The following is an 8544-nucleotide window of genomic DNA, read 5'->3' on the forward strand; positions in this document are numbered from 1 at the left end:
TTCACGTAATTTTAATTAATTTTAAAATTAATAATTTAAATTATTTTCTTGGATTTTAATTTTGAATATTGTAATTATAATAAATTTTATTTATTCTAATTATTTTACTAAAATTAAAATCATGAATTAATTTAAATACGACTGAAATTAAATTAAACTTTTGGATTCAATTATAAATTGATATGAGCTTTAAATTTTAATTAAATTTGTATGATTCCGGTTGGACTAGAAATACATTTTTATGTTTAAAATTAGTAAAGCATATAAATTTATTGGTTTAAGTGGGAGCGCTTTTTAGTCATAAACTCTTGATTAGGTCTACAAATCCTTAAGGTTAAAACAACTTGATTAGAATTAATAAGGACTGAATAATTGGTAGATTATTGGTGCCCTTGATTAATTGCTGCAAATGTTTACGTGATGCATAATGTGTTTTACTAACCAGCTATGTGGGCCATTCATGATAATGAATGGGTGAATGGTATATATTGTATATGTACTGTTTTGCAGGTTATGAAGTGACTAGTATGGCCCAAATAGGATAGAAAATATGGTCTGCGTACCATTAATTTGAATGTAATTGGTCTAAAGTACCAAAGTTATTTTTCAATTCAAATATAGTCTGCGTACCATCAAATAGTTGTAATTAGTTATAACTTATCCTATTTGAAGAAAATGGTGCCTCCCACGGAGATTTTCAAGACGGACTTTGAAGTCAAAGCTTCAAGATGAAGTCGGGCCATACTAGATCACATTTATCTTATGCATGTTTTAAGTTATTTATTGTTTTAAATATGTCTTAAAATGCATGAGATCAAAAGCTTGATTATGTTGCATGATTAAGGATTTTAGTTCACTAAAAATCTAACCAACATAGTAAGAGCCTTAAGTTCCAAACTTAAAAATTGAGTTAAAAGGTGCCATGCCAAAATATACACTTGCTTGGATATCCTTTACATCAATCTAGTAATAGTTTTCGCTCAGCGAGGTGTTACTTATTGGTCCTAAAGGGGCAAGGTACACAAATAATTGTGAGTACATGTTAGTTTTGGTGAAACTCAACGATATAAGTAAGGAGTCCTTTTATGTCGTGGCAAATTCGATAGGTTTACCTAATAAGTTCTTAGACGTACCTATCAACCAAGAATAGTTTCTAGACTATTAGCAAAAGGCTTTTGCTTACCTAAGATGTTCTAGGATTAAGTCGACAAACTGTGCTTAGTTCTTCAATGATTTTAGGATCTTGGAATCATTTTATTCACACCTGCCGGAACACATAACTTGAATAAAATGCTTAATAAACATTGAATTATGCATGTATGCTAGAATTTAAGTTTATTAAGAGAAACTGTGAATGGTTATTTATTTGTTTATTCTTTTCAATTGTAGTTTTAATATGGCAAACAACAATCAAAACATCATCATGGGTTCTGAGCTTATGGTCAAGCTGAACCTGGCAAATTTTCTTGAATGGGAAGCTAAGCTAGTTGAAATAGTCAAACTCAATCGACTTGAGTATGTACTGTCTCATCCCATGCCAAGCTACTATGCCAGAGACATGACCCCTGAGAGATTTTACGCCTGGGATGCGGATCTCAAAAAGGTTATGAGTCTCATGCTGAACAATATCCCTGATGATTGGGCTAAAAGGTTTGTAGCCTATGAACCTTTTACGCTCATCAAGAATCTGAGGGATATCTGTCGTGGAAGCACGGAGGACAGGGACCTGAACGTCCATGAGTTGATTGAATCAATGTCTGGTCTAAAGGTTAGTTCTCCCAACAGGTGTTATAGGATGGAAGTCCAAGAAACACATGTTCAGCTCCTTCGCACTAAACAGAGGGTAGGCGTCCCACTGAGGTTCCATGTGGATCTTATGCGTTCATACTTTGATCGCCTAAATCTACTAGGAACACCAATAAGCGAAAGGATGGCAGTCTCTATCTTGCTCAATTCACTACACAGTGGGTTTGGTCGCTTCAAGCAACTATACCTAAGTGAACCAAGAGAAGAAACAGTTGCAGAATTTGTTCACCTTGTCAGAAAGGCTGAAATAATACTGGACTGTGAAGCCAAAGATTTACTCAAGGCTAGAAGGAGACCGTTCAAGAAAGGTGGAAAGTCCAAGGGCAATGCTAAATCAAAGCAGGACAAGTCCACATCAAGCTGTCTTTATTGTGATGGAATAGGCCATTACAAAAGAGAATGTCCAAAGCTAAAGGAAGATCAGAAGAACGGAACAGTCGTTCCATCTTCAGGTATTTTCGTTATATACTGTATACTTGCTAATTCAACTTCTTGGGTATTAGATACAGGTTGTGGCTCACACTTATGTTCCAATCCACAGGGACTAAGAAGAAGTAGAAAGTTAAGCAAGGGTGAAGTCGACCTACGAGTGGGAAATGGAGCACGGATTGCTGCATTAGCCGTAGGAACTTACTATTTGTCGTTGCCCTCCGGGCTAGTTTTGGAACTGGAAGAATGTTTCCATGTTCCAAGTCTTACTAAAAACATCATTTCAGTTTCTTGCTTAGATGCTAAGGGATTTTCCTTTTTAATAAAAGACAATAGTTGTTCGTTTTATTTTAAAGAGATGTTTTATGGATCTGCTAGATTAGTCAATGGACTTTATTTATTAGATCACGACAAACAAGTATATAACATAAATACCAAAAAGGCCAAAAAGGATGATTCAGATCTCACCTATCTGTGGCATTGTCGATTAGGCCATATAAACTTGAAACGCTTAGAAAGACTTCAAAGGGAAGGAATTCTAGAACCATTTGACTTAGAGGATTATGGTAAATGCGAATCATGTTTACTTGGCAAAATGACAAAGCAACCTTTCTCTAAAGTTGGAGAAAGAGCAAATGAACTATTGGGTTTAATCCATACAGATGTATGTGGACCAATGAGTACAAATGCTAGAGGTGGTTTCAGCTACTTTATCACTTTCACTGATGACTTCAGTAGGTATGGTTATGTCTACCTAATGAAGCATAAGTCTGAATCCTTTGACAAATTCAAGGAATTTCAGAGTGAAGTAGAGAATCAATTAGGCAAGAAGATTAAGGCACTGCGGTCTGATAGAGGCGGTGAATATCTGAGCTATGAATTTGATGACCATCTGAAAGAATGTGGAATTCTATCAGAATTGACTCCTCCTGGAACACCACAATGGAACGGTGTGTCAGAACGGAGGAACAGAACCTTGCTAGACATGGTCAGGTCAATGATGGGTCAGGCCGAACTTCCATTAGAATTTTGGGGACATGCACTAAATACAGCTGCACTCACTATAAATAGAGCTCCGTCTAAAGCTGTCGAAAAGACTCCATACGAATTATGGTTTGGAAAGCCTCCAAATGTGTCTTTTCTTAAGATTTGGGGATGTGAAGTATACGTCAAACGATTAATTTCAGACAAACTTCATCCAAAATCTGACAAATGTATCCTTGTGGGCTATCCAAAGGAAACAAAGGGGTATTACTTCTACAATACATCTGAGAACAAAGTGTTTGTTGCTCGAGATGGTGTCTTTTTGGAGAAGGATCACATTTCCAAAATGACAAGTGGGAGAAAAGTAGACCTCGAAGAAATTCGAGTCGAACAACAAACTCTAGAGAATGCTCAAGATGACATTCAGGATGAAACTCAGAGATCTTTAGAAGAATCTGGTGAGAATCATGGTCAATCTAGAAATGTTACCCCGCGTAGATCGCAAAGATATAGATCTCAACCGGAAAGGTACTTAGGTATTTTGACGAACGAGAGCTATGACGTTCTATTACTTGAAAGTGATGAACCTGCGACTTACAAGCAAGCTATGACGAGCCCTAGCTCCAAGCAGTGGCAAGAAGCCATGCAATCTGAATTAGACTCCATGTCTGAAAACCAAGTATGGGATTTGGTCGATTTGCCAGATGGCTACCAAGCCATTGGAAGCAAATGGGTTTTCAAACTGAAAAAGGACAAGGATGGGAAACTTGAAGTTTTCAAAGCTAGATTGGTTGCAAAAGGTTACAGGCAAGTCCACGGTGTGGATTACGATGAAACCTTTTCACCAGTTGCAATGCTAAAGTCTATTCGAATAATGTTAGCATTACGAAATATGGCAGATGGATGTCAAAACTGCTTTCTTAAAACGGCGTTTTAACAGAAACTGTGTTTATGACACAGCCTGAAGGTTTTGAGGATCCAAAGAATGCTAAAAAGGTATCCAAGCTAAAGAAGTCAATCTACGGATTGAAGCAGGCATCCAGGAGCTGGAATATACGTTTTGATGAAGCAGTCAGTGACTTTGGTTTCATCAAGAACGCAGACGAATCTTGTGTATACAAGAAGGTCAGTGGGAGCAAAATTGCTTTCCTAGTATTATATGTCGACGACATATTGCTTATCGGAAATGACATTCCTATGTTGAACTCTGTCAAGATTTGGCTTGGGAAATGTTTTTCGATGAAGGATCTAGGAGAAGCACAGTACATATTGGGCATCAAGATTTACAGAGATAGATCTAAAAAGATGATTGGACTTAGTCAAAGCACTTATATCAATAAGGTGCTTGATAGGTTCAAGATGGCGGACTCCAAGCGAGGCTACCTACCCATGTCTCATGGAATGACTCTAAGCAAGACTCAGTGCCCAAAAACACTTGATGAGCGTAGACGAATGAATGGGATTCCATATGCATCATTGATTGGTTCAATAATGTATGCTATGATATGTACGCGCCCGGATGTTGCGTACGCACTCAGTGCTACGAGCAGATACCAGTCAGACCCAGGAGAGGCGCATTGGACTGCTGCCAAGAATATTCTGAAGTACCTGAAAAGGCACAAAGATGACTTCCTGGTCTATGGTGGAGATGATGAATTAGTTGTTAAAGGCTATACGGACGCAAGTTTCCAAACCGACAAAGATGATTTTAGATCACAGTCTGGGTTTGTCTTCTGCCTCAACGGAGGAGCAGTAAGCTGGAAAAGTGCTAAGCAAAGCACCATTGCGGATTCTACAACTGAAGCGGAGTACATTGCTGCACATGAAGCAGCAAAGGAAGCTATATGGCTAAGGAAGTTCATAGGAGAACTTGGTGTAGTCCCCTCCATTAAAGGACCAATAGCCCTGTATTGTGATAATAACGGAGCTATTGCACAGGCAAAAGAGCCTAGACACCACCAGAGAGTCAAGCATGTACTTCGTAGATTTCACCTTCTACGAGAGTTCGTTGAAAGAAAAGAAGTCGAGATAAGCAAAATTGGAACTGATGACAACATATCAGATCCATTAACTAAACCTCTGCCGCAGGCGAAACACAACTCGCACACTGCAGCTATGGGAATCAAGCATATTGGAGAATGGCTTTGATGTCTCTATTTAATGTTTTAAAGTTTTAGAGTTTAAATCTTTGTAAAACATTATTGGTTAATCATTCACAATAAATGAAATGAATTCATTTTTCCATTTAATTTGTGGTTTATTAAATGATGAGTCCCTTCAATTTGACGATATTTTCAAGATAGACTGTCAGGACCAGTCCTGTGACTAAGAAATGTCTATCAAGTGAACTTGAATGTCAAAGGTTGAAAATGGTCCCTAATCGGAGTTTTCTATAAAATTGGACGCATAGAAAACGTTAGACGATTAGAATGCAAGATGACTAGTAGTTCTGTTTCTTGAACTATGTGGACATGGCAATGTCATAATCATTTGCATAGATACTTACTTTGGGAAGACTAGTATCGGACAAGACCTATGAAACTTTACTGTAAGAGATGAAAATCTGTCATGAGTAAATTTCATTAAATTATTAGACACTAAATCCTCAATACCTGAGTGATTTGAGATTACTTGTTTGAGAACTGGTTGCTTTGACGTTGACCAACCGTCGCACCGTAAAAGGAGGCTATAAAGGCAACGCTCAGGTAATCACCTATCAAACGAAGTCTAATCTCAAGATCGCAAGATTGGGATTGTCCTCCCATAAATCGGGATGAGATGCTTAAAAGTTGTACAAGGCCACTCGGAGAGCTAGAAACTGTGAAATGCATGGCCGTGCTCGGATGAATCATAGGCTATGATTATCTGTTTATTTGATCAGTTGAACTCTGAAACCGAGGAACACCTCTGGACGTAATAAGGATGACAACTCTTACCTTATGTTCAAGAGCAAGCATCGAGCGACAAAGGAATTAGGAAATGCACACTTGTCCCTAAGGACAAGTGGGAGACTGAAGGAAATAATGCCCTTGGTCCAAGTATGCATTCTATGTTAAGTCTAATAAATGCGGTTCAGTATTAATTAACAAGTTAATAATTCAGTGAGATCAAGTGAGCTGAATGCCTAGCTAGAGGCCGCTTCAGTTCAAGTGGAATTAACGATATTAATCCACAGCTTACTCTTGACTGAACCCGTAGGGTCACACAAATAGTACGTAAACGGATCAAGTATTTAATGGCATTAAATACTCCATCTATGAATATTCGGAACCGACGGATCTTGGTTTCAGTGGGAGCTAAGATCGTCACAGGCAAGAAATGAATACTCCGGAAACGATGATATTGCCGGAAACGGAAATATGGATCGTATCGGAAATATAAATATTATCCAAGTCGTAGATGTTGCGGGAGCGGAAACATGGTACGTATCGGAAAATATTATCGGAAATGGAAATATTGCCAGAATCGGAAATATTGCCGGAAACGGAAATATTGTCAGAATCGGAAATATTACCGGAATCGGAAAATAATTCCGGAAACGGAAATATTAAATATTTGTTCGAAACGGAAATTAATTCCGGAATCGGAAATATTAAATATTGTTCGTATCGGAAATGAATTCCGGAATCGGAAAATTTAATCGGAAGCGCATCGTACGAATAAGCATCGGACGAGGCCTGCCGGACGAGGCCCAGCACGAAGCCAGGCCATCGCCCAGCAAGCCAAGCGCGCCGCACAAACAGCCACGCCAGGCCCAGCGCAAGGCCAGGCCCAGCAGGCTGCGCAGCGCGCACAGCGCGCACAGCACGCGCAGCGCGCAGCGCGCGCGGGCGCTGCGTGGGCTGCTGCTCGCGCGCACGCATGGGGCCCATCGTGGCAGCCGTGCGTGTGTGTGCAAGTGTTTGTGTTCGTGCACGTTTCCTAAAACATGCAGAGTTCGGTTAATGATTAAATTCCTAATTCTATTTGATAAATTAATTAAATTAGAGTTCTTGTAGGATTCTAGGTTTAATTAATTTGTATCTGAATAGGATTTCGATTCCCTTTCCATACCCCTATAAATATGAGGCTAGGGCTCACAATTTATAACAAGTTTCAAAGTATTCAAAAGTGAGTTTTTTGAGAGAAAATTAAAACACACATCTTGCTCATAAAAGTGCCGAAATTTTCTAGTACCTTAAGGGCGATTCTAGTTGGTCAATCTTAAGGCGGATCCGGACGTACTGTGGACTATCTACGGAGGGACGACACTTGGAGTCCTAAAGACTTGTTCTTGTTCGGTTCGGGCGCAGCTAGGGAGGGCACGCAACAAAGAGTATGCATCTAAATTATGCTATATGATTATGTGTAAATAATATGTTGTCCTGGGTTAATGGTTGTTTCCGCATGATCTATGTAATGTCATATGTATCATAACCTAACAGCCTCTAGCTAGGCATTCAGCTCACTTGATCTCACTGAATTATTAACTTGTTAATTAATACTGAACCGCATTTATTAGACTTATCATAGAATGCATACTTGGACCAAGGGCATTATTTCCTTCAGTCTCCCACTTGTCCTTAGGGACAAGTGTGCATTTCCTAATTCTTTTGTCGCTCGATGCTTGCTCTTGAACATAAGGTAAGAGTTGTCATCCTTATTATGTCCAGAGGTGTTCCTCGGTTTCAGAGTTCAACTGATCAAATAAACAGATAATCATAGCCTATGATTCATCCGAGCACGGCCATGCATTTCACAGTTTCTAGCTCTCCGAGTGGCCTTGTACAACTTTTAAGCATCTCATCCCGATTTGTGGGAGGACAATCCCAATCTTGCGATCTTGAGATTAGACTTCGTTTGATAGGTGATTACCTGAGCGTTGCCTTTATAGCCTCCTTTTACGGTGCGACGGTTGGTCAACGTCAAAGCAACCAGTTCTCAAACAAGTAATCTCAAATCACTCAGGTATTGAGGATTTAGTGTCTAATAATTTAATGAAATTTACTTATGACAGACTTTCATCTCTTACAGTAAAGTTTCATAGGTCTTGTCCGATACTAGTCTTCCCAAAGTAAGTATCTATGCAAATGATTATGACATTGCCATGTCCACATAGTTCAAGAAACAGAACTACTAGTCATCTTGCATTCTAATCGTCTAACGTTTTCTATGCGTCCAATTTTATAGAAAACTCCGATTAGGGACCATTTTCAACCTTTGACATTCAAGTTCACTTGATAGACATTTCTTAGTCACAGGACTGGTCCTGACAGTCTATCTTGAATATATCGTCAAATTGAAGGGACTCATCATTTAATAAACCACAAATTAAATGGAAAAATG

Source organism: Spinacia oleracea, chromosome 3 (genome assembly GCF_020520425.1).
Source record: "Spinacia oleracea cultivar Varoflay chromosome 3, BTI_SOV_V1, whole genome shotgun sequence".
Classification (NCBI taxonomy): domain Eukaryota; kingdom Viridiplantae; phylum Streptophyta; class Magnoliopsida; order Caryophyllales; family Amaranthaceae; genus Spinacia; species Spinacia oleracea.